This window comes from Schistocerca americana, chromosome 8, assembly GCF_021461395.2.
Source record: "Schistocerca americana isolate TAMUIC-IGC-003095 chromosome 8, iqSchAmer2.1, whole genome shotgun sequence".
Taxonomy (NCBI): Eukaryota; Metazoa; Arthropoda; class Insecta; order Orthoptera; family Acrididae; genus Schistocerca; species Schistocerca americana.
The window spans coordinates 386,873,834-386,899,001 of NC_060126.1; the positions used below are offsets into that span (position 1 = coordinate 386,873,834).

Consider the following 25,168-nt stretch of genomic DNA (forward strand, 5'->3'; position numbering starts at 1 on the left):
AAAGTCGAGACAAGTCAAGGTGGGAGATGCTACACAGTTAATTAAACGGTACGCGACGCGGACAAACGCTTTTCCAAGTGTCCCATATCACGCACCGAAGAGCGCGCCTCTCTCCGCACAGCAGAGTGGCGCAGTGGAAGCGTGCTGGGCCCATAAACCAGAGGTCCGTCGATCGAAACCACGCTCTGCTAAACTTATTCTTTTTCTTGGGTGCTTCGAGCTCGATCATTAATCTTGGGGTGCGCTGATTCAGCGTCGACAGCAAACCCTGTGAGTTGTGAAACGACGACGTCGTGTGCAGAATACGAGAAACACTTCCTAAGGCGCAGACTTTCTTACGATTTTTTGGCAATTGCATTCCTTGATCACAACGGTAATGCTTTTTCGGGCCACACGTGCAACCTTCGCGATATAAAAATCGCATCTGCCCGGCGGGGAATCGAACCCCGGTCTCCCGCGTGACAGGCGGGGATACTAACCACTATACTACCGAGGAACACGCAGTCGTTGACTACAGTGCACGCACATTTATGGTCTCTCAGGTACGTGATACATCTCAAATCTAGCGTCCCGATGCTTCCATAGTCAGCTGCTACGAAATAAAAGTATGCCCCAGGTGAGGCTCGAACTCACAACCCCGGCATTGCTCACGGCTACTGCCTTATAAGTACCGTGCGCTAACCAATTGCGCCACTGGGGCTACAGCAGAGTGCTTACAGTTAGCGGTATTCACTTTGATGCCAACCTGTTGTGGCTACAGACCCGTCATACGACCGTCACCTGCGGCCATACTACGACTTTAGCACCTGTCTACGAATGCTTCACACGATTCTTGTTTTATATGCTACACTTACAAGCATGTCAACCGCTTGTCATCACCGAAAAAATGCAAAAAAACATGCGCTTTGCATGCCGTTACCTGTCCAACAGCGACGGCAGATGTGTGGCAAGCTCTAAGCTGTGCAGGCGCTCCGTGGCCGAGCAGCAGGAGGAGAGATGCCTTCCTTGGTGGCAGCTCCCTGCAGAGTGCGGAAGACCAGAGTGGCCGCGCCGCCGTTGTCAGTGGATGACATGCAATTGCCGAGCCAAGGAGAACACGTTGCTTTGCGATGTGCACCCGCCTCGTAGGATAAAACGCGAACAGTGGCCCTGTGGCGCAACGGATAACGCGTCTGACTACGGATCAGAAGATTCCAGGTTCGAATCCAGTTCCGCTTTAGACGCCGTGCAGTGTGGACGTGCCTAGTCTTCCGCTCCGCCGTAGCGTTACGTATAGTGGACTATCGTTGTTTACGTGTTGTGTTGCAACTTCTGTGAGTGTTTCTCCGTCGTTGTTTCGTACCTTGTGTTACTTTCTGTCCTTATTTCAGTGTGTTGTGTGTAGCGGTTTCGACCGCATATTTTGAAAATGTCGTGCCAGGTTATTCCTCGTCAGGCTACAGTTAGTTTTACTTTCGACAAGTCAACCCGCAATGTGCAACCTAGTTCCCTTGAGATTCATGATTGGTTGGTAGATACCTTTGGTGTTCATTCGGATCAGGTGCACACTGCTTATTTTGATACCGAACTGTATGTTTTCTTTGTTAAGTTCATGGACCCACTTCAGGTTGATAAAATTCTTTCTAAATATGGTCATCAAGTTCTCTTTCGGCATCGGGATGATTCTGTAAGTACCGTGCTGCTTTCCAATGCTTCCATCACGTATACCAATGTTCGTGTTTACAACCTTCCACCGGAGGTGGATAATGTCTATCTTAAGGAGGGTCTACAAAAGTATGGTGATGTAAAGAGCATTCGCCTTGAACGCTGGTCAAGCCAACATCGCCTGCAATGTTACAGTGGTATTCGATCAGTCGAAATGCACGTTAAGCAGAATATTCCATCTCACCTGCAGATCGGTGGATATCGTGTCCATGTCACATATAGTGGTCAGGTTGGCACCTGTTTTTTGTGCAATGAAAGTGGTCACGTGCGTACCGACTGTCCGCGGAGAGTTTTTGTTTTAAAAAATTCTCTCGAACAGCGTCGCAAGTTAACGGTCGCTGACCTCGTTGCAGGTGGTTCTGCTCTTGGTGTAGCACAGTCCAGTGGTAGTAGCGCCCCGCCACAGGTTTTGCGCACCCCTGACACAGAATTTCCTCCTTTACGTGCTAAATCTGATGTTGTTCCGTCTGTCCCTCAGGTGGGTGTGCCACTTTTGAATAATAAGAGGCGTCGCCCACACGATGGAAATAGTACGGATGAGGATCTCCCTGAGATGCCCCAGTCCGAGCGACCGGCATCCTCCGAGCCACTGTGTACTGTAGCTGCTCCCTGCCCTCCTGAGGTAGCGGTTCCGGTGGCGGCTGCTGGCGCCCTTCCGGCCTCCGACGCAGCTTCTCTCGAGTCGGGTCGTCGGTCGGGCCTGTTGGCGCCGTCTTCCGAACCGACTTCGATGTCACAACAAGTGGAGCCGCGACAACTTCCTGCTTCGCTGCCCCATACCTCTGCCAGCGGAGCTGCTCCGCTTCCTTCCAACTCTGCTGCCTCGGACCTTCCTGCTCAAGTTTCGCCTCCGTGCAGTCCATGTTTGCCGGAAGCTAGTGCAGGTGTTGACCATTCCGTTTCGTCGGATGTTTCCGCCGCGACCCCGGATCCCGCATGTGGACCGGCGCGGGTGGTGTCGGATACAGAACTTGACCCTCCTACGTCACCGGCGGCTGAAGCTTCCTTGCCCGTCAGCCGACGCAAGTTACGCGTTCAGCCGAACGTTACTGCTGTTCGTAAAAAACCGAAGCGTAAGGGATCCGCGGAACGGGGTAGCAGTCCCCCTCCCTCGGATGCCTCCGTCACCCCTGCTATGGACTGTGACGCTGGTGCGTCGGTGTAGGTGATTTCTTTTCTCGCTTTTCTCTCTATGGTTCAAGCATACACCTTTCTTACCTTAAATGTTAACCGTATTGAGTCCGACGTTCGCATTGCCTCTTTGCGGCAGTTTATTTACGACGCCTGTGCGGACGTAGTGTTTTTGCAGGAAGTGTTGTTTTCTGATCTCTCTCTACCTGGATTTCAAACTGTTTTTAATGTCGCGCCGGAATATTCAACAGGAACTGCTCTTTTCTTTCGAGAGGGCATTCCTATTACTGACATTGAATTCCTTGACTCTGGCCGTGGGATTGGTTGTCGTCTTTTTGATCTCCGCCTCGTTGTTTTGTATGCCCCCTCTGGATCGGGTCACACTGTGGCTCGATCGCGCTTTTATAAAGAAGAGCTTATTTATCTTTTGCGCCAGAGTCCTCGGAGTCTCCTGCTCGGAGGCGATTTTAATTGTGTTTTACGCCCTGAAGACCAGTCCCCCAATTTTAATTATTGCCGTGATTTACATGACTTAGTTCGTACGGTGCATCTGCGTGATGTTTGGGAACACAAATATCCAACCCTGGTGAAATATACGTTTTTTACCGCGTCCTCATGCAGTAGACTCGACAGATTCTATTTATCTGATTTTTTATGTGATAAAATTCTTTCTGTCGATGTTATTCCTACTAGTTTTTCTGACCATTGTGCTTTTACTGCAACTGTAAATCTTAGTCACCAACCTGCAAAACTTTATCGTTCCCAGTGGATGTTAAATGTTTCCCACCTTGCCGACAGTGCTATGGATGATGTTATAAGTGGCGTGTGGGAGCGATGTCTTCGCTCTGTCCCGCGATACCCCTCCTTGCTGGTTTGGTGGACTGCGTTTGCCAAGCCCAAGATTCGTCAGACTTTGATTTTTTACTGTGCTGCAAGGGCGCGTGATTTTAAGAACACGTATGAATATTACTACTCTGTCCTGCGTGAACTATATGACGCGGCGGGTACCTCTCCTCTGCGGATCCATGATGTTCGTCGTATTAAAGCCAAGCTCTTGAGCCTTAAACGACGACAGATGGATGGTCTGCGAGTTAAGTCGAAACCTCACTCTCTTGTTGACGGTGAGCTGACATCCTTGTACCACCTGCTACGGCATCACACTCGTCGTCGTCGCTCCTTCATCTCTTCTCTTACGGTGGATGATGGACGGCAGCTTATTGCACAGGAGGAAATGGTTCGTGCTCTCCATCAGTATTACGCTAGTCTCTATTCTGCCGATGATTCTGGTGAGTCTCTTTCGGATGATGTCCTTGGGGATCTAGCTGCGACGATCACGCCTGACGCGAACGGCGAATTTCTCCGGGAATTCCAGGTAGATGATGTTTTCGATTTTATTGCTCGCTCTCCGTCCAGTAAATCGCCGGGTCCAGACGGCCTGCCTAAAGAATTTTACCTCCGTTTTTGGCCTCTTTTGGGTGGCATTTTTACGCAGATTTTAAATGAGATTGTCAGGGGGATGGATGTGCCTGCCGAGTTTAAAGTAGGGAAAATTGTTTTAATTCCGAAGTCCTCTGGTCGTTTATCTGCTGCCAATCTTCGTCCGCTCACATTGCTGAACTTTGACTACAAGACAGCTGCTAGAGCGCTCAATAGCCGATTATCTTCTCTGCTTCGGGGTGTGATTGGTGCACATCAATGTTGTTTTCATGATAGATCTATTCTGACACCAGTAGCCGAATATCGGGATGTTGTCTCGGTTGCGGCGGTTACAAACGTACATTGTGCCTTTGCCTTCCTTGATTTTCATAAGGCTTTTGATCACGTCAGTCATGTGTTTTTAGATCGTGTTTTAGGTACAATAGGTTTTAACGCTTCATCACGTGGTGTTCTTGGCAATTTGTATAGGGGAATAACAGCTCGGGTGTCAGTCAATGGGCAGCTGACGCCGCCCATTGCTATCCGCCGCGGAGTGCCTCAGGGTAGTCCGCTCTCTATGTCTTTATTCGTATTGTCCCTGGAACCGCTGCTTCGGACTATTGCTCTCAAGCTTCAGGGTATGTCCCTCTCTGGTGGGAAGCTCTCTGTTAAGGCATATGCGGATGATGTCGTTGTTCTCCTCCGTCAACGTGATGATATCCCGTTGTTGAAAGGGGCAGTTGATGCATACTGTCGTGTCTCTGGAGCGCGTCTCAATCAGGGTAAATGTAAGTTCCTTGATATTCGAGGATTTCGCGATGCTGACGTCCCTTGGGCCACTGTTGTCGATCGCCATACGTCCTTGGGGATTATCATTGATCGGTGTCCTCTAAAAATGGCGGCTCTCAATTGGAAATCGGTCACCGAGAAGATACAGGGGGCTCTGATGGTCCATGAGCAGCGCTCTGCTACCATTTTGCAAAAAGTCAGAATTTTAGACACCTACGTTCTATGTAAAGCTTATTATGTTGCTCAGCTGTTCCCACTTCCCATGATGGTGGCGAAAAGGTTTCGCCAGTTGTCTAGCAGGTTTATATGGAAGGGCCATCTATTCAAGTTACGTTACGAGGTAATGACGAAACCGCGTCTCTCCGGAGGCTTGGGCCTCTCTGACATTACTCGCAAGGCGTCTGCTTTGTACGTCCGCCGAACGACTCTAATTGTTACGCAAGAAGTGACTTCAATTACATCCAGGCTTTTTAATGTTGTGCGTCCGGCGAGCCTTGCTCCACCTGTCGATGTCGGACGCCTAAATTTTAAGTTGAAACACATTCGGGAATTTTACATTGCGGTGAGTTACCTCGGTGACGTCTTCTTGCGGCGACCGGTGCCAACGACCAAGGGCTTGATTGCCCGCTGGGAGGGGCTGGCCGGTCCCAATCCAATAGAACTGGCGTCTCCATCTGTGTCCTGGAGGAACGCCTGGAAGAATGTTAGTCTGCCGATCCACTCTATGGCCGTGGCGTCCACGTGGTATAGGGTAATAAATAATTTGGTTCCCACCAATATACGACTGCACCGTATTGGTCTTTCTGACACGGACACCTGTACTCGGTGTGGTCTCGTGGATACCCTTGAACATCGATTCACCTGCTGTGGGCACCTTGCTAATTGGCGTTGGCTCAGGAAACAACTTGCCTTTGTCACTAGGTCTGCTGAAGCCGCTTATACTATTGACATCATCGTCCGGCCCGATTCTTCCTTTTTTCCGCGAACGAAGCTCCATACCGTCATGTGGTTGATTGGCCATTTCGTACATTTTGTCAACAGTTGTCATGAAGAGGATGGACACCTAGCGTTTCGGCAGTACATGCTTACTGCTTACTGGCAGCGCTTGCGATTGCCAGGCCTCCGAGATGATTTTGCCAATATGCTTAGCCTGACATTTGAAAGAGAGGGTGTTGGCTAAGGTCACCTGTGTGAGCCATTTTCTTTTATACTGTTTCTGGATTTGCCGCCTTTATGTATGTTTCTTCTCTACACCAGGACTGAAGTTTCCGTGTTTTTTTTTTTTTAATCTTTATTTCACAAAGCAGTCTACATTATATAGTCATGTTTTAGGATTTTAATTACAGTAGTGTACATCTTTTGAAGTGGCTGTGTTGTGGATGTTCCTTAATATTTTTTTTTTTCAATAGATTTATTTGTTAGAGGAATAATAATTACGCTTTCATTTGCTCATAATGAGCTGAGACTGAATTGCAAGCTTTAAAAAAAAAAAAAAAAAAAAGAGTGGCGCAGTGGAAGCGTGCTGGGCCCATAACCCAGAGGTCCGTGGATCGAAACCACGCTCTGCTAAAATTATTCTTTTTCTTGGGTGCTTCGAGCTCGTTCACTAAGCCTCGGGTGCGATGATTCAGCGTCAACAGCAAACCCTGTAAGTTCTGAAACGACGACGACGTGGTGTGAAGAATACGAGAAACACTTCCTAAGACGCAGACTTTCTCACGATTCTGCAGCAACTACATTTCTCGATCACAACGTTAATGTCCTTTCGGGCCACACGTGCAACTTTTGCGATATAAAAATCGCACCCCCATGGCGGGGAATCGAACCCCGGTCTCCCGCGTGACAGGCGGGGATACTAACCACTATACTACCGAGGAACACGCAGTCGTTGACTACAGTGCACGCACATTTATGGTCTCTCAGGTACGTGATACATCTCAAATCTAGCGTCCCGATGCTTCCATAGTCAGCTGCTACGAAATAAAAGTATGCCCCAGGTGAGGCTCGAACTCACAACCCCGGCATTGCTCACGGCTACTGCCTTATAAGTACCGTGCGCTAACCAATTGCGCCACTGGGGCTACAGCAGAGTGCTTACAGTTAGCGGTATTCACTTTGATGCCAACCTGTTATGGCTACATACCCGTCATACGACCGTCACCTGCGGCCATACTACGACTTCAGCACCTGTCTACGAATGCTTCACACGATTCTTGTTTTATATGCTACACTTACAAGCATGTCAACCGCTTGTCATCACCGAAAAAATGCAAAAAAACGGGCGCCTTGCATTCCGCTACCTGTCCAACAGCGACGGCAGATGTGTGGCAAGCTCTAAGCTGTGCAGGCGCTGCGTGGCCGAGCAGCAGGAGGAGAGATGCCTTCCTTGGTGGCAGCTCCCTGCAGCGTGCGGAAGACCAGAGTGGCCGCGCCGCCGTTGTCAGTGGATGACATGCAATTGCCGTGCCACGGAGAACACGTTGCTTTGCGATGTGCACCCGCCTCGTAGCAGAAAGCGCGAACAGTGGCCCTGTGGCGCAACGGATAACGCGTCTGACTACGGATCAGAAGATTCCAGGTTCGAATCCTGGCAGGGTCGGCATTTCGTTAGTTGCGGGCGCGTAGCTAGGCAGTGCATTCGAATGTCACCACCTTCGTGGAGTGCAATGTTAATCCTGAGCATCTCGCAGCTGCATCTCGAGACGATCGCGGTAAATATCGCTTCGTGCAAGCGTCAGCCGAGCAAAGTCGAGACAAGTCAAGCTGGGAGATGCTACACAGTTAATTAAACGGTATGTGACGCAGACAACGCTTTTCCAAGTGTCCCATGTGACGCACCGAAGAGCGCGCTTCTCTCCGTACAGCAGAGTGGCGCAGTGGAAGCGTGCTGGGCCCATAACCCAGAGGTCCGTGGATCGAAACCACGCTCTGCTAAAATTATTCTTTTTCTTGGGTGCTTCGAGCTCGATCATTAATCTTGGGGTGCGCTGATTCAGCGTCGACAGCAAACCCTGTGAGTTGTGAAACGACGACGTCGTGTGCAGAATACGAGAAACACTTCCTAAGACGCAGACTTTCTTACGATTTTTTAGCAATTACGTTCCTTGATCACAACGGTAATGCTTTTTCGGGCCACACGTGCAACCTTCGCGATATAAAAATCGCATCTCCCCGGCGGGCAATCGAACCCCGGTCTCCCGCGTGACAGGCGGGGATACTAACCACTATACTACCGAGGAACACGCAGTCGTTGACTACAGTGCACGCACATTTATGGTCTCTCAGGTACGTGATACATCTCAAATCTAGCGTCCCGATGCTTCCGTAGTCAGCTGCTACGAAATAAAAGTATGCCCCAGGTGAGGCTCGAACTCACAACCCCGGCATTGCTCACGGCTACTGCCTTATAAGTACCGTGCGCTAACCAATTGCGCCACTGGGGCTACAGCAGAGTGCTTACAGTTAGCGGTATTCACTTTGATGCCAACCTGTTGTGGCTACAGACCCGTCATACGACCGTCACCTGCGGCCATACTACGACTTTAGCACCTGTCTACGAATGCTTCACACGATTCTTGTTTTATATGCTACACTTACAAGCATGTCAACCGCTTGTCATCACCGAAAAAATGCAAAAAAACGGGCGCCTTGCATTCCGCTACCTGTCCAACAGCGACGGCAGATGTGTGGCAAGCTCTAAGCTGTGCAGGCGCTGCGTGGCCGAGCAGCAGGAGGAGAGATGCCTTCCTTGGTGGCAGCTCCCTGCAGCGTGCGGAAGACCAGAGTGGCCGCGCCGCCGTTGTCGGTGGACGACATGCAATTGCCGAGCCACGGAGAACACGTTGCTTTGCGATGTGCACCCGCCTCATAGAAGGAAACGCAAGCAGTGGCTCTGTGGCGCAACGGATAACGCGTCTGACTACGGATCAGAAGATTCCAGGTTCGAATCCTGGCAGGGTCGGCATTTTGTTAGTTGCGGGCGCGTAGCTAGGCAGTGCATTCGAATGTCTCCACCTTCGTGGAGTGCAATGTTAATCCTGAGCATCTCGCAGCTGCATCTCGAGACGATCGCGGTAAATATCGCTTCGTTCAAGCGTCAGCCGAGCAAAGTCGAGACAAGTCAAGCTGGGAGATGCTACACAGTTAATTAAACGGTAGGTGACGCAGACAACGCTTTTCCAAGTGTCACATGTCACGCACCGAAGAGCGCGCTTCTCTCCGTACAGCAGAGTGGCGCAGTGGAAGTGTGCTGGGCCCATAACCCAGAGGTCCGTGGATCGAAACCACGCTCTGCTAAAATTATTCTTTTTCTTGGGTGCTTCGAGCTCGATCATCAATCTTGGGGTGCGCTGATTCAGCGTCGACAGCAAACCCTGTGAGTTGTGAAACGACGACGTCGTGTGCAGAATACGAGAAACACTTCCTAAGACGCAGACTTTCTTACGATTTTTTAGCAATTACATTCCTTGATCACAACGGTAATGCTTTTTCGGGCCACACGTGCAACCTTCGCGATATAAAAATCGCATCTCCCCGGCGGGGAATCGAACCCCGGTCTCCCGCGTGACAGGCGGGGATACTAACCACTATACTACCGAGGAACACGCAGTCGTTGACTACAGTGCACGCACATTTATGGTCTCTCAGGTACGTGATACATCTCAAATCTAGCGTCCCGATGCTTCCGTAGTCAGCTGCTACGAAATAAAAGTATGCCCCAGGTGAGGCTCGAACTCACAACCCCGGCATTGCTCACGGCTACTGCCTTATAAGTACCGTGCGCTAACCAATTGCGCCACTGGGGCTACAGCAGAGTGCTTACAGTTAGCGGTATTCACTTTGATGCCGACCTGTTGTGGCTACAGACCCGTCATACGACCGTCACCTGCGGCCATACTACGACTTCAGCACCTGTCTACGAATGCTTCACACGATTCTTGTTTTATATGCTACACTTACAAGCATGTAACCGGTTGTCATCACCGAAAAAATGAAAAAAAACGGGCGCCTTGCATTCCGCTACCTGTCCAACAGCGACGGCAGATCTGTGGCAAGCTCTAAGCTGTGCAGGCGCTGCGTGGCCGAGCAGCAGGAGGAGAGATGCCTTCCTTGGTGGCAGCTCCCTGCAGCGTGCGGAAGACCAGAGTGGCCGCGCCGCCGTTGTCGGTGGACGACATGCAATTGCCGAGCCACGGAGAACACGTTGCTTTGCGATGTGCACCCGCCTCATAGAAGGAAACGCAAGCAGTGGCTCTGTGGCGCAACGGATAACGCGTCTGACTACGGATCAGAAGATTCCAGGTTCGAATCCTGGCAGGGTCGGCATTTTGTTAGTTGCGGGCGCGTAGCTAGGCAGTGCATTCGAATGTCTCCACCTTCGTGGAGTGCAATGTTAATCCTGAGCATCTCGCAGCTGCATCTCGAGACGATCGCGGTAAATATCGCTTCGTGCAAGCGTCAGCCGAGCAAAGTCGAGACAAGTCAAGCTGGGAGATGCTACACAGTTAATTAAACGGTAGGCGACGCAGACAACGCTTTTCCAAGTGTCACATGTCACGCACCGAAGAGTGCGCATCTCTCCGTACAGCAGAGTGGCGCAGTGGAAGCGTGCTGGGCCCATAATCCAGAGGTCCGTGGATCGAAACCACGCTCAGCTAAAATTTTTCTTTTTCTTGGGTGCTTCGAGCTCGATCATTAATCTTGGGGTGCGCTGATTCAGCGTCGACAGCAAACCCTGTGAGTTGTGAAACGACGACGTCGTGTGCAGAATACGAGAAACACTTCCTAAGACGCAGACTTTCTTACGATTTTTTAGCAATTACATTCCTTGATCACAACGGTAATGCTTTTTCGGGCCACACGTGCAACCTTCGCGATATAAAAATCGCATCTCCCCGGCGGGGAATCGAACCCCGGTCTCCCGCGTGACAGGCGGGGATACTAACCACTATACTACCGAGGAACACGCAGTCGTTGACTACAGTGCACGCACATTTATGGTCTCTCAGGTACGTGATACATCTCAAATCTAGCGTCCCGATGCTTCCATAGTCAGCTGCTACGAAATAAAAGTATGCCCCAGGTGAGGCTCGAACTCACAACCCCGGCATTGCTCATGTTTCCATTTATAATGTCGAAACTTGTTTTCTATTCGATTGCGCAATTTTCCTCCCAGCAAGGTGTTGTAAACCTCCTTAACCTGATATATGTCCTTCTCCGGTATTCTATGGCGTACATAGCTGTATTCCACAAGAAAGTGTTTATAGTGGTACAGCTCGTGGGAGATGTGATTCACATCGATTGGTGGATCTCTGCTGACTGTGGTGATGTCACGTAAGAGATGAGCCACTAAGGTCCGCGGTGATCGTTGCCACTGTTTATAAGTTTTGCTAACGTATAGCACTTGCGCTTTAAGGTAGATGTCTGTTAGATGTAGCCCTCCATTGCGTGTCGATAGCGTCAAGGTATCATAGGAAACCTTAAATATCTGACCTCTGCTGACAAAATAACCAAGCGCTGCTTGCGTTTGGTGTGCTATGGTTCGTGGCAGAGGAAGCACTTGAGCAACATAGTTTACTTTGGAGGTTATATAGGTATTGGCTAGTTGCACTTTTTGTATTGCATTTAAATTACGCAAGCTGTGTTGTTTTATGCTTGCTCGTAATGTGGCAAGTAATTGTCTGTAATTGAGAGCGGCTGTGCGGCGGATATTATTAGTATATTCTATTCCAAGGCATTTTAGTTTTTCCACAATGTTGATACGTCCAGCGGCTCTGATCTCTATGCCCCTACCAAGATTGATAATACCAGATTTATTGCGGTTGAGTTTAGCTCCTGACGCCAGTTCGTAGGTCGCCACAACTTCAAGTACTGTTGCCACCTCGCTTTCGTCAGTCACAAGTACCCCTACATCGTCCGCGTAGGCTTGACGTATGATCTTCTGTCCGTGTATATGTAGTCCACGGAGTTGCCGAGTCAGGGATACTAAGAGAGGTTCAAGCGCAATCGCGAAAAGCGTCATGGACATGGGGCAACCTTGTCTTACCGAACTGTGAATATTGATCGGGTGACTGAGTTGTCCGTTGACACTGATGCTTGACGTGCTATTCGTCAGTATGTTTTTCACGGAGGCTATAACTTTCTGTGGGAAGTGCATGGATGTCATACACCGGAACAGGTACGAATGATTAACTTTATCAAAAGCTTTTTCAAAGTCAAGCGACATCAGGGCACAGCGAATGTTGCAGGCTGCCGATATCGCTATAATTTCTCTGTAGTCGCATAAGGTCTGAAATATCGTTCTATCCTTTCCCACACTTGTCTGGTAAGCTCCTGTCACTGTACGAATAACTGAATTAAACATTTGCATCATGATACGGGCGAAGATTTTATAATCACTATTGAGAAGTGTTATGGGTCGAAGATTCTCCACAGTTTTGCCTCTTGGTGTTTTGGGGACTAAGACCACTGTACCTTCACAGAATTCCTTCGGAAGGTCAGTGTCGGCATTTAGTATTTCATTGCAGACGAGTGTCAATTTAGCAATTATCTTTTCGCGAAAAGTTTGATAAAATTCAGCGGGTAGCCCATCTGGTCCAGGTGATTTATTCTTTGGACTCCTCGAGATGGCATCTTCGACGTCTTCATCCGTTATCCTTGCTGCAAGCACATCAGCTTCTTCTGGAGTGAGTCGCTCTGTCGTCCTAGCAGTGAGAGCTTGCTGCGCTGTTGCATCTGTCTGTGTATTGGCCAGCAACTCACTAAAGTGTCGATGGATCTCGTCTCGTATTGCAGCTTGATCTGTCAAGAGCCTCCCGTCTGAAGTTTTGAGTTCCGTCAGAATTTTCCGTTTTTGTCTTTTGTTCTCTTGGAGGATGTGGTACATCGATGTTGTTTCTTCTCGTGTACCGTTCTGCAAACGCGTTCGTATTTTACAGCCTTCGAGATGGTGTCTCTGCAGGGTGAGCAATTTTGCTTTTATTCTGTTGATTTGCCCATAGTTTGTTACGATTGTAGCATCGCGAACGCACAAGTCTCTCAGACAGCTGAAGTAAAAGTCTAATGTCCGCTTTCGCCAGGCGACTTTTTCACGGGAGTAAGTTTTCATTGTCTTTATTATTGCGGGCTTCGCGCAGCTTAGCCACCAATTCAGCGCCGTACCATACAAGTGGAACTTCCTTTCACATTCTGCCCAAGTGGTGTGGAAGGCGGCGTGACATCCAGGATCCGAAAGATGAGCAACGTTTGGCTTACACTGACCTCTCGCCCTGTAAGTTCCTTGTTTCTCTAAATTTATCGTACATATGTACGCGATATGATCAGAGAAAATAGTGGGCCATAGCTCGGGCTGTAAAACGTGTCGCCTTAAATTGGACGTTGCGTAAATCCTGTCGATACGACTGGCAGAATGGCTGGTGATATAGGTGAAACCGAGCTGATCACCATGTTTTAGTTCCCAAGTATCTAACAGATGGAATTCTCTGACGATGTTCTCCAGCTCCAGAGATTTGTTAAAATTTGGCGTCTGATCTTTGGGACTCAGCACGCAATTAAAGTCAATTATTTGTTCAAATCGCACCGCGAAAAGGGGGGCGATGTCCTCCTTGAAAAATTCGGCTCTGCGGCGCTTGTTTCCGGTTCCTGACGGGGCATAGATGTTGATAAGCCTGGTCTTGTTTATCTTGACAGCGAGACCTCTACTGTTCGGCAGTTTCGTCACGTCTGTAAGTAGGATCCCCTCTTTAGTCATAATCGCTGTGCCGAGGCTATTGTCGTTGCCAGGATTGATGATGACGTTGTAGCCAGTGATGTCGTCCAAACGTATAGCCGTTACTTCTTGCAGCATTAAGATGTCAACATCAGCGGCGTGCAGAAAATCTTGGAGATTTCTCAGATTGAGGGTGCTGCTAATTTTATTTATATTCAAGGTCGCAATTCTGTACGCCTGCAAGGACGTCATGTCGACTATACCGCGTCAGGTGGGATACTATCTGCCAGGTGAAGTGGATGTGTGCCCTACTTAGAAGAAATCGGCATCATCATCTTCTGCGCGAGCGTCTTTGATGGTGGTTTGTTGCCGGGTGGACACATCTTATCGACGGTAGGGTGCCGTCCGTCCTGAACGTTGTGGTATGTCAGCCATCTCTGCATCATGGCTTTGCTCCTCCATGTCATCCGCCCAATCTCGCGTGCACGTAACTTCCCTCGTGTCCGTTTTTGGTACAGGTGGAGGGTCCTTCCGACTAGGTGTACCGCCTGGAATATGGATTCCACGGTCGGGTTCAGTGTCCTCGTTTCGGGTCTTCGTTTTTGTTGTTCGATCTTCCGGAGGAGCTGCTTGTGTCGTCTCCGCCAATTCTTGGCCTATCTGTTTCGCCTTTTCACGCAAGATTGGCGCGATTTCTGCTGCTCCCTGACGGGCTATTCGACGTTTCTTCCGTTTCTTTGGTGAAACAGTTGTAGGCTGCTGGTCATTATCCTCCGATGTTGCAACTGTGTCCTCTTTGTGGTGCCCGACTTCTTCGAGTGGTTTGCACATGTCTTCTGCTGCCGTCTTAGCCTGGTCTTGTTCTGCACACCTGTCAGTTTCCTCGTCTTGTGAGTGTGCTGGACCTGTAGCTTCTGTGCTGCTAGTATCCATGGCTACGGTACCATCGGGAACGTCGGCATAAGCAACGACCGCCCTGTCGAAACACATATCTGGGGCGACGTCACTGCGAATTGCGGCGGCGTACGTCACGGGTAGCGTGGCCATCTGACTAGGCGGGTCTCGCTCCCCAGTCGGCAGTTGCGTCACACGCCGTTGAACACACTGCGCGCGGACGTGTTGGGTCGAACCACAACCCGAGCAGGTTCTCGGCTGGCCATCGTAAATGATGATCACTCGATATCCACCAATCCAGAGATACGATGGGATATGATTCAGCATGTCAATCTTAACTTGCCTGACTCCATTTAATACTGGATACTTGTGCAAGCTAGACCATTTTTCGGCGACATTGCTGATAATGGCGCCATATTCTCTCAGTTTGTTGTTAATCTCCTCGGGCGTTATTTCAAAGGGGAGCTCAAAGATTCGAACCGTTCTTATTCCCATTCCGGCACGCGAAACCGTGACCTGCCCTATGTGTCCGACTGAATGTTTGAATTTTGCCACCCCACCACATGTTTCTACAATTTAGTCGCACTTGTCAGAACTGGATAACTTAAGGAACACAGTCGGATTGACAATCGACAGGTGAATTCCAATCAATTCATCCACTTTGATCTGAAAAGTTTCTTCGATAAACGCCTCAACTTCGTAAGATTTCGGTCGGGCGTAGTTCGGATCGAAAATCAACTTCAAAGTATCGCGTCGCGTTGTCTGTTCCATTATGTCATTCTAGAATGTGATCGTGGACTATGAATAACGCAGAAAGCGCGCACTCACCACACAGCGCCGGCCGCTCGCAGCGACGATGTCAACACCGCAACAGCCGCTCCGCACGTCCGCACAACACGGCCGCCGGCGGCGGAATGCGCCACTGGGGCTACAGCAGAGTGCTTACAGTTAGCGGTATTCACTTTGAAGCCAACCTGTTGTGGCTACAGACCCGTCATACGACCGTCACCTGCGGCCATACTGAGACTTTAGCACCTGTCTACGAATGCTTCATACGATTCTTGTGTCATATGCTACACTTACAAGCGTATCAACCGCTTGTCATCACCGAAAAAATGCATTCTGCTACCTGTCCAGCAGCGACGGCAGATGTGTGGCAAGCTCTAAGCTATGCAGGCGCACCGTGGCCGAGCAGCTGGAGGAGAGATGCCTTCCTTGGTGGCAGCTCCCTGCAGAGTGCGCAAGAGCACAGTGGCCGCGCCGCCGTTGTCGGTGGACGACATGCAATTGCCGAGCCACGGAGAACACGTTGCTCCGCGATGTGTACCCGCCTCTTATTACGAAACGCGAACAGTGGCCCTGTGGCGCAACGGATAAAGCGTCTGACTACGGATCAGAAGATTCCAGGTTCGAATCCTGGCAGGGTCGGCATTTTGTTAGTTGCGGGCGCGTAGCTAGGCAGTGCATTCGAATGTTTCCACCTGCGTGCAGTGCAATGTCAATCCTGAGCATCTCGCAGCTGCATCTCGAGACGATCGTGGTAAATATCGCTTCGTGCAAGCGTCAGCGTAGCGTCAGTCGAGCAAAGTCGACACAAGTCAAGCTGAGAGATGTCACACAGTTAATTAATCGGTACGCGACGCAGACAACGCTTTTCCAAGTGTCCCATGTCACGCACCGAAGAGGGCGAACGCCTCCACGCAGCAGAGTGGCGCAGTGGAAGCGTGCTGGGCCCATGACCCAGAGGTCCGTGGATCGAAACCACGCTCTGCTAAAATTATTCTTTTTCTTGGGTGCTTCGAGCTCGATCATTAAGCCTGGGGTGCGCTGATTCAGCGTCAACAGCAAACCCTGTAAGTTGTGAAACGACGACGTCGTGTGAAGAATGCGAGAAACACTTCCTAAGACGCAGAGTTTCTTACGATTCTGCTGCAACTACATTCCTTGATCACAACGTTAATGTCCTTTCGGGCCACACGTGCAACTTTCGCAGTATAAAAATCGCACTTCCCCGGCGGGGAATCGAACCCCGGTCTCCCGCGTGACAGGCGGGGACACTAACCACTATACTACCGAGAAACACGCAATCTGTACCGACAATGCACGCACACATATAGTGCTCAAGTAGGTGATACATCTCAAATCTAGCGTCCCTATGCTTCCAGAGTCAGCTGCTACGTAATAAAAGCATGCCCCAGGTGAGGCTCGAACCCATAACCCCGGCAGGTCCTGGCACTAATGAATACGTTCTTCAAATATTTGCAACCTGTGAGGCACCACCTTTTGAGTGTAAAAGATTACTTGACATCAAATGACATGTTTGATGAACGATTTGGATAACACTACAGACTGTACTGTAGAAGTCAAGAAATGTCATCAGAGCCAAAAAGTGTGCACTTTCAAGAAAAAGGTAAGCTCCTCCAACAACAAGTTAACAAGTAATTGCAATATAGTGAGAAAAATGAAACCATAAAAACAAATCAAGGAAATGAATAAAATAATAAAGAAATTTCTTTAAAACTTCTTAACAAAGTGACCAAGACAGCCTTAAACCTGCAGAAAACGTTGCTTGAGCTGAACTGATGGATACCGTAACACAATATTGATGTGGCATGTTATGTCAAGTGAGGATTAACAAGAGAGAGAACAGAACAGTAAAAATTTAGTCTTTTTTATAAAGTTGTTTCTGGTGACTGATTTGTAGTGCAACATGAGGTCTAGGTTAGTCTGGGGATTGACAGTTTGGCTGTGAGTCGATGAAGTATGTAACACTTCGGTTAATTGAAACTTTTTTCTGTCTTACAAAAGATAACTTAGATCTGAACTCCTCTTGTGCAGACAGCCTTTACAGTTTCAAAGAAAAGCCTCCCAAAACGGGTTTGATAAAATTCCACTTCATTTTAGATATCTGAAAGGAGTTTTTAGTATTGTAAGCCCTCTTAAAAACGTTCAAGTAGTTACATTGAAATCAGATATACTTTCCCAGAAGAACAAACACAGCGTGAAGTTATTTCACAGAAAAGCAGACAAAAAAAGAATAAGAGTTACAAGTGTGTGAATTGAACTATTCATTTATTCAGCCAGAGATGATCCAATAATGGCGTAGGATTGGTCATTATAAAACAACGAAAATAATTAGTTCAGTATACAGACGCATAGAATATATAAGGATGTTTTTACGAGGACAGGAAAGGTAGCCAGCCAAGGCATAACAGAAGGAACAATCTACACTTAATACATACTCACGTGATGCATGTCAGATGGTACCCTGTACCACTAACAGTCATTTCCCTTCCTGTTCCAGTCGTAAACAGAGCACGAGAAAAATTTAATGTATACATGCCTCCTTTATTAGCCCTAATTTCTCCTATCTCATCTTCGTAATCCTTACACGAGATGTATTTGGCGGCAGTAGAATAGTTTTGCAGACAGTTTCTTTTGTGACGGCTCCCAAACCCAAGGTCCTCGGCGGTACTTTTGAGGCAGCCACCATAAATTGTATAAAGCGTGGGTAGGACCAGGATGTAGCTGTCTGTTGGCCGAAAAATAATTAGTGAGAAGAATTGCGCCAGCTAGAATGAAGAGATAACATATCTTTATTTCTGACGAAACGTGCACCAGCAATACAAGTCCAAGAAATATCCAAGAGTAATCCGTGTACTGAGCCTAGTCGAATACAATAACAAATATCACACTGCAATGGCTCCGCTATAAACTCCACGAAAGGCTAGCAATAGACAATCGACAATAGCCTGTCCGTCTCGGGGCCAGCGCTCCTCCTTATATGCAAAAGGCAGAGGGCGCTGCGGACCCGAGCTCAGCCATGGCGCGACCTCTTTCGTCAGCGGTAACGCCCTGGGACGCCGACGGCCGCGACAGGAACTGTAGCCAGCGATGTCACGGTCAGGGCGCGCGTGCGCCCGTTGGTTGGTTGGTTGGGGCCGTGGATACAACAGCTTCAAATACGGCTATCTAAATTTTCTCAGTAATGCTCCTCATAAAGAATATGACCATCCCTCCAAGAATTGCCACTTGAGTTTCTGAAGCATCTCTGTAACACTAATGTATTGTTCGAACCTACTATTAACAATCACCTCTGAATTGCTTCGATGTCTTCTTTTAATCCAACCCAGTACGAATCCCAAGTACTCGAGCAATACTCAAGAACAGGTCGCACTTGTGTCCCATTTGCAACCTCCTTTACAAACGAACCACATTTTCTCAAAGCTTTATCAACAAACTTTATAGTCGACCATTTGCCTTCCGTACTTCATATTCTCACATGCTTGTTCCATTTCGTATCACTTTGCAACGTTATGCCCAGAAATTTAAACGACAGTACTGCGTCCAGCAGGGTACTATTAATGATGTTTCGGAACATTATTGGTTTGTTAATCAGGGCACTATTAATGCTGTACCTGAGCATTATTGGTTTGTTTTCCTACTCATCCACATTAACTTTTATTTTTCTACACCAACTAGAAAGTTTGTCTAAGCCGTCTTTTTTCCTCCTGCAGCAACTCAACTTCAACAGCTTCCGGTACACCAAGCACCAGTAAACAACCGCAGATTTCCGTCCTTCCTGCCTGCCATATAATTTATGCATATAGCAAATAATAACACATCCCTGGGGCCCTCCAGACAGTACCCTTGTTTCTGATGAACACTCGGCATTGAGGACAACATACTGGGTTCTATTACACATGAAGTCTTCGAGGCACTTAACAATGGAGCACTGTATCAAATGCTTTACAGAAATCTAGAAACATGGAATATGCCTACTGCCTTTCATCCATAGTTCACACTATATCATGTGAGAATAGGGCACACCGAGTTTCGTACAAGCAGTGCTTTCTAAAACCATGCTGATTCATGGACATAAGCTTCTCAGTCTCAAGAAAATTTAGTATACTCAAACTGAGAATATGCTCCCAGATTCTGTAGCAAACCAATGTTAGGGGTGTTTGTTTGTAAATTTGCATGCTTGTCCTACCATTCTTATGTAAACAAGTCACCTGTGCTTTTTTTCAGTCACTTTGGGCTGAAAAATAGATTGTGATAAATGCAAGCTAAGTAAGGAGCCAATGCTATACAGTACTCTTTTTAAAACCAAATTCCATCCCAGAATTTGCATGAAATTACCTTAACAAGTTGCATATGTGATAGTTATAATTAAACTTTTGCTACTTGAGAGGGCCCCCTTAAAAAACGAGTGATCATAGGACAACAAAAGTTTAGGGAAACATTTGTAAAAACGTGCGGAAGAAAAATAACAAACCACTGAAAGAATTTCTGCATTAGAAGGTAACATTTGTTAATTTTGTACCACATTTACGTTGCTGTGTGACCATCATCTGCATCCACAACAGCCTGGAGCCACCCTCCAAACTGTACAAAGCAATTTTCAAACTGTGAATGATGGAATGTTCACCCATCATGACACAGCTAGCACACAGCTTTAAGTTTGTGTATTGCTTTCAGCTTTGTCAGCCGTGGCAACAGTAACTTCAATAATTTGTGGCACAATTGGCCAACACACTCACTCTGGAGCAATTCTCAAATTACCAGTTAATTAGAACTTCCAAACTATGTTCTTCAATTCCAGTGCAGAAATTTGACCTCTCCATAGTCCTACAATGCATCAACATTCATGAAGACCAGCAGCACTACCACTGTTGTTTTCATAAAACAGCTTTACAGGCAAAGCCTTGTTCACCTTGTCCAGACCAATGTTGACGGTCTGCAACTGTAATGCAGACTGGTGCTCGTCTATCAACCCTACGTCGTCATATCTGTCAGCAAATCATGACACTAGCACTAGTAGCAACACAAATCTAGCAGTGCAAAGTCAGAACACCATTCCCACAGTACATTGTTTCACTTCACAATGGCAATGCTGTGTTCCAAAATGCCAGGGCCCCTGTTCACACAGTCTGCACTGCCCAGGGCTGGTTCTCTAAGCATGAGGATGAACTGACATCTCCCTTCGCCACCAGTCACCAGATCACAATATTATTGAGCCTTTGTAGTCTACTTTAGAGAGTAGGGTATGAAATCATCAATACCTGAATTTGCCACTATTCTGCAGGAAGAATGGTATAGATTACCTTCAAAACTGTACAAGACACATTTACACATGTCTGTATCTTCCTTACTAACTATGGTCAGTTTAAGGCCCATGTGATAAATGGCCACAGGCAGCATTATGGAAAGCAGCAGAGGTGACCCATGTGCAAAATTTGTATACAGCATCTACTGTAATTAGCCTACTAGCGAAAACTGACATGGGTGTAAGTATATAGTAATAGCAGCACAAACATTATATTGAACATTGGTCTGCTAAAGAGCTGTTTTTGAGGTAATTATGGACATATGGCAAGAAAGTTACAAGAAATTCAGATTTCTTTGTTGTAGAGTGGTGTGGTATGAAATTATGTTTATGATTAACCACAAAATTTCGATAACTTAATCTTCTGTTTATTCAAGGGAGGACACTTGTCAGTATATATTTGTGAACAACTGTAGCATTACACATAACTTAATGAACTATTTCACTTTTGCATTACACACAAGTGTGTGTGTGTGTGTGTGTGTGTGTGTGTGTGTGTGTGTGTGTGTGTGCGTGTGTGTGTGTCCACATGAGTGAAAACTCTGAAGTGCAGCAAAATGAGTTACTGCCAAGATTGCTACATCTGTAATATTCAGTTGTGTCACTTGTTTATCCACTTAGGAACAAAGGGAACCCAACAAAATCACTGATAACTGGTGAACAACTGTACGGCATCCCAAGGAAATGCACGATTTTCTTTTGTTCAGTCTTGTAGGGCGAGATCATAGGGAATGTTGAACCAAAAGACTGCTTTTATAAAGTTCTTCTGGAACCATTAATACAAGGACTGTACAAATTAATGTCCAAGTGAAGAAAGGGAAACAAATTTTTGTGTTTGTGATTGGCTGGCTGATTTTCTTAGAGCATGTTTGAAATAACCAATAAACTCTACACACACACACACACACACACACACACACACACACACACCGCTTTGCAGAAATGCCGAAATGTAATTGCATCTACTAAGACAAGGGGCGGGGCATGTCAATTGTAATACAGCCAAAATTATAACCGGCAATCTATTAAACTTTAACCATACACGTATTTCACCAACCACAGTAACGCTTGTTTCTGCCCGTTTCGCTCTTACGGTCAATAAAATGGCTATATGGGCGGCTTAGTCGTATAAAGATGTGTTACCGAATTGTCAGAAGTAATTTTAGAACTGCAATACATTTACCTGGCGTCTTTCTGTATCGGGAAACACTGCTCCAGTAAGTCTCAGCCCTCGTTATGCACGCTATTAATGAGCGACAAAAGAAACGTTTACTGCATATACAACACATGAAATGAATGACATTTCTACAACTGTCAGATTCAAAATTTCTTGCTATTTTTATGATGATATGCCCAAAGTAGTTGAAAAGCCACAGTGATTTCACATACATCAAACTTTCGCATTTATTCTAGTTATTAGCAAACAATGTTACAAGTACTCTCAAATTAGTTACATAACCTTAAAAACCACAACAAATGGACTACAGTGCTCAATGCTTGGCAGAACACTAATACTAATACGGCTTGCAGCCTATTAATTTTCACTTACCATCATTCCAGCTAAGAATCATTGCGTAATAACTCCGCATTTAGTAAACGGATAACATTACGTCCTGTCAAGAAGTGATCAACAATTCCGTAGCTCTGGAACATTTAGCTAACGCACAGAAACAGTTATGGCTTCCATGTGATGCCTTGAATCACACATAATTAACGAAAGAATGTATTTTAGCCTCCAAAGCATCAGTTGAATATAAAATGCACGCCTGGTAGTAAAATAAGTAATTAATGAATCAAATGACATAAGGAAAACCTTTTTCATACAGAAACACAAGCTAAATACAGTGAACGCCCTGCTGAAATGAATATCACAATCTATTTTTCATGTAAGAAGCACATCTACGTCTCAAATGGATGAACATATCATACATACATCTTTGTATTTTTCTTTGTAAACGCTTGTAAGCTGGTAGCTGAAAATATTAGTTTTTATTTCACTATTAGTTTCTGTCATAAGACGTACTTCGTATTAACGCCAGAAATACATTGTTGTTTTATGTTAGTAAACATATTGTTGTATTTATTACAATATATCGATTTATCGCAGTTCGTTTAAATGCACGCATTATGTCAATCATTCTCAGGAATTAATTTGTTCATGAGAAAGTTTATGCAACAGAATCACATTCAAGAACGTTTTTGGACGGAAAGACATATTCAGCTGGCGTAACACATGCAATAACGGAGTGTTTTGCATAAAACAGACGGAATATCAATATGTGTCGTGAGAGCTGTAGAAATATTTTTTTGGAGAAAGTAAAAATCCTTTATAGAAAGGTGACCCACAGTTAAAGATACAAGCCATAATGCGAACTTAGACTGGTATTAATAATAACAAAGTTAGAGGTGACTGCTCTAATGAACGAATGGAAGTACATGGACTGAAGTACCAAAAATAAAAATCCTGAATGCTTGGTGCTCCACAGCCTTCAGATATTTATTAAAAGACCTCTTCAATACACTGTGAGCTACACTAGAATTCTTTCATTTGTCATAGCTAGTTTTCCGGTTTATAACCCATCATCAGTGGCATATTATGCACTTCTATAGCAATGGCATACTTGTCAGATAATACGACAGGATCTAAAATATGTCCTGCAATATAATATACAGTTTGTCATGTACATTACTAGTGTCAATCTCAGGCATTAATAATTCCTGATAATGTTTCACATGACTGTCATCTACACTGCGTCAAAAATTATCAAGAATTGTCACTGCTTAAAGTTCGACAGCAATAATGGACATGACAAACTGTGTACTATGCTAAAAGAGATATTTCAGATCTTGTCATATTAACTGACAAGCATGTCATTGCTATAGATGCACATAATACGCCACTGATGACGGGTTACAACACAAAAACTGAGTTTCGCAAATAAAAAAATTGCAGTGCAGCTAATAGTGTTTTGAAAATGTCTTTTAAAAATGCTAAATTATTAGAATAACTTATAAAGCATCTTTGAAATAGGTTTGTATTTTCAAAATAATGATGTCAAAAACGAAATAGAAGGAAAAATTGTGTTGAAAAAGAAGAGAAACCTGCCACAGTATTATTTCTTTAAAGGAAACTACACAGTTGAAAGCTTGCCTTAATGACTGTTCAGAGCACTACAGGTTTTCTTTCCTTCATATAAATATCGTCTTTTTGGCTAAATTTCGTAAATAAATTTGTAAACAACCATGAGTGGGTGGTGTTTGATCTGCCAGAGGAGCATTAGTTCAGGGATTCTGTGCACCTGTTATGACAGATGGTTTCATTGGAATAATGTAGTTGTGTGGAAATTGTGGTATTTTTAAGGGATAGGAAAACGAATGAATAGGAAGGGAAGATTAAAGTCTTTAAGACTGAACTGGATAGTGCTAGGGAGGAACTGGTGAGATTAAGAAGGGAGAAGGGTGAAGAGAAGTGGGAAGTGGTAGTAGGGAAAAGATGCCACAGAAAGAGAACAGTGTCTGATAGTTTCATCATTGGCACAAACAATAGATTTGGCTTGCTACCTCAATTTATTAAGATAGAGGCTCAAATAGTCATAGGTGTAATGAATACCCAACAGAGGTTCACCAGGAATCTAACTATTTCAAAAAAGGCAGAAAGTGGCAGGAAAGTTCTGTTGTTAGGAAATAGCCATGGAAGAGGTGTGGGCCCAATTTTTCAGAAAAAATTACGTGACAGATAGCAAGCCACAAACTATTTCAAGCTCAGTGCATGTCTTAGTCAAGTGGTAGGAGTTGTAGGATCCTTGTAAGATGGATTTATGAAGTGGGATCACATTGTTATAGTGGGTGGAGCAGGATATAGTACTGATAGTATTGAGAGTAAAAATAGCTTCTGCAGAGAGCCATACAAAGGTAGGGTTGGTTCCTGCTTTCATGCAGTATGATCGGCCAAAGTTTAACAGCTCTATAAGGAGCATCAATATGGAGATGGAAACTTTGACAGGCAGGTGCTAAAAATGTTAAAATATCGCAAGACGATTATAAAAGTACAGTGAAAATAATGTTAGTATATTGCATAGAACATTAAAGGATTACAAAATAAGTAGATAAACTTCTCTTTTGTTTGGAAGATTTAGAAACAGAGAACGGAATGCATGTAATATACCTGTCTGAAAATCATAGAGTCACAGATATGAAAAAAGCAAATGTAAGTGGATGTAAACTTTTGGCACATGTGAGTAGAGGCAATATGAAAAAAGGACAAGTTGCCATAAATGTTAAAAATCATCATGGCATGAATAATTCAGAAATAAAGAAAACTTTGTATACAGTAACCATGCACCTGTGAGATTAAACTAAATAATGGTAATTTTACGATTTCAATTGGGTATAGGTCCCCAATGGGAAATTTTCAGCAA

General features: G+C 46.0%; 14 non-coding genes across 14 annotated transcripts; 5 read left to right on the forward strand and 9 right to left on the reverse strand.

The window, feature by feature from the left end:
• Positions 1 to 424: 424 nt before the first annotated feature.
• On the reverse strand, positions 425 to 496 carry Trnad-guc. Its single transcript has one exon. It is a non-coding gene; the product is annotated as a tRNA-Asp (tRNA).
• Positions 497 to 608: 112 nt separating this feature from the next.
• Trnai-uau lies at positions 609 to 700 on the reverse strand. The gene is given in 2 exon segments: positions 609 to 644; positions 663 to 700. It is a non-coding gene; the product is annotated as a tRNA-Ile (tRNA).
• A 6,329-nt stretch (positions 701 to 7,029) lies between these two features.
• Positions 7,030 to 7,121, reverse strand: Trnai-uau. The gene is given in 2 exon segments: positions 7,030 to 7,065; positions 7,084 to 7,121. It is a non-coding gene; the product is annotated as a tRNA-Ile (tRNA).
• A 445-nt stretch (positions 7,122 to 7,566) lies between these two features.
• On the forward strand, positions 7,567 to 7,639 carry Trnar-acg. The gene has a single exon. It is a non-coding gene; the product is annotated as a tRNA-Arg (tRNA).
• Positions 7,640 to 7,902: 263 nt separating this feature from the next.
• On the forward strand, positions 7,903 to 7,974 carry Trnam-cau. Its single transcript has one exon. It is a non-coding gene; the product is annotated as a tRNA-Met (tRNA).
• Positions 7,975 to 8,207: 233 nt separating this feature from the next.
• Trnad-guc lies at positions 8,208 to 8,279 on the reverse strand. The gene has a single exon. It is a non-coding gene; the product is annotated as a tRNA-Asp (tRNA).
• Positions 8,280 to 8,391: 112 nt separating this feature from the next.
• Trnai-uau lies at positions 8,392 to 8,483 on the reverse strand. Its single transcript is given in 2 exon segments — positions 8,392 to 8,427; positions 8,446 to 8,483. It is a non-coding gene; the product is annotated as a tRNA-Ile (tRNA).
• Positions 8,484 to 8,928: 445 nt separating this feature from the next.
• On the forward strand, positions 8,929 to 9,001 carry Trnar-acg. The gene has a single exon. It is a non-coding gene; the product is annotated as a tRNA-Arg (tRNA).
• A 568-nt stretch (positions 9,002 to 9,569) lies between these two features.
• On the reverse strand, positions 9,570 to 9,641 carry Trnad-guc. The gene has a single exon. It is a non-coding gene; the product is annotated as a tRNA-Asp (tRNA).
• Positions 9,642 to 9,753: 112 nt separating this feature from the next.
• Positions 9,754 to 9,845, reverse strand: Trnai-uau. Its single transcript is given in 2 exon segments — positions 9,754 to 9,789; positions 9,808 to 9,845. It is a non-coding gene; the product is annotated as a tRNA-Ile (tRNA).
• A 444-nt stretch (positions 9,846 to 10,289) lies between these two features.
• On the forward strand, positions 10,290 to 10,362 carry Trnar-acg. The gene has a single exon. It is a non-coding gene; the product is annotated as a tRNA-Arg (tRNA).
• A 568-nt stretch (positions 10,363 to 10,930) lies between these two features.
• Positions 10,931 to 11,002, reverse strand: Trnad-guc. Its single transcript has one exon. It is a non-coding gene; the product is annotated as a tRNA-Asp (tRNA).
• Positions 11,003 to 15,996: 4,994 nt separating this feature from the next.
• Trnar-acg lies at positions 15,997 to 16,069 on the forward strand. Its single transcript has one exon. It is a non-coding gene; the product is annotated as a tRNA-Arg (tRNA).
• A 579-nt stretch (positions 16,070 to 16,648) lies between these two features.
• Positions 16,649 to 16,720, reverse strand: Trnad-guc. The gene has a single exon. It is a non-coding gene; the product is annotated as a tRNA-Asp (tRNA).
• Between the last annotated feature and the right edge of the window lie 8,448 nt (positions 16,721 to 25,168).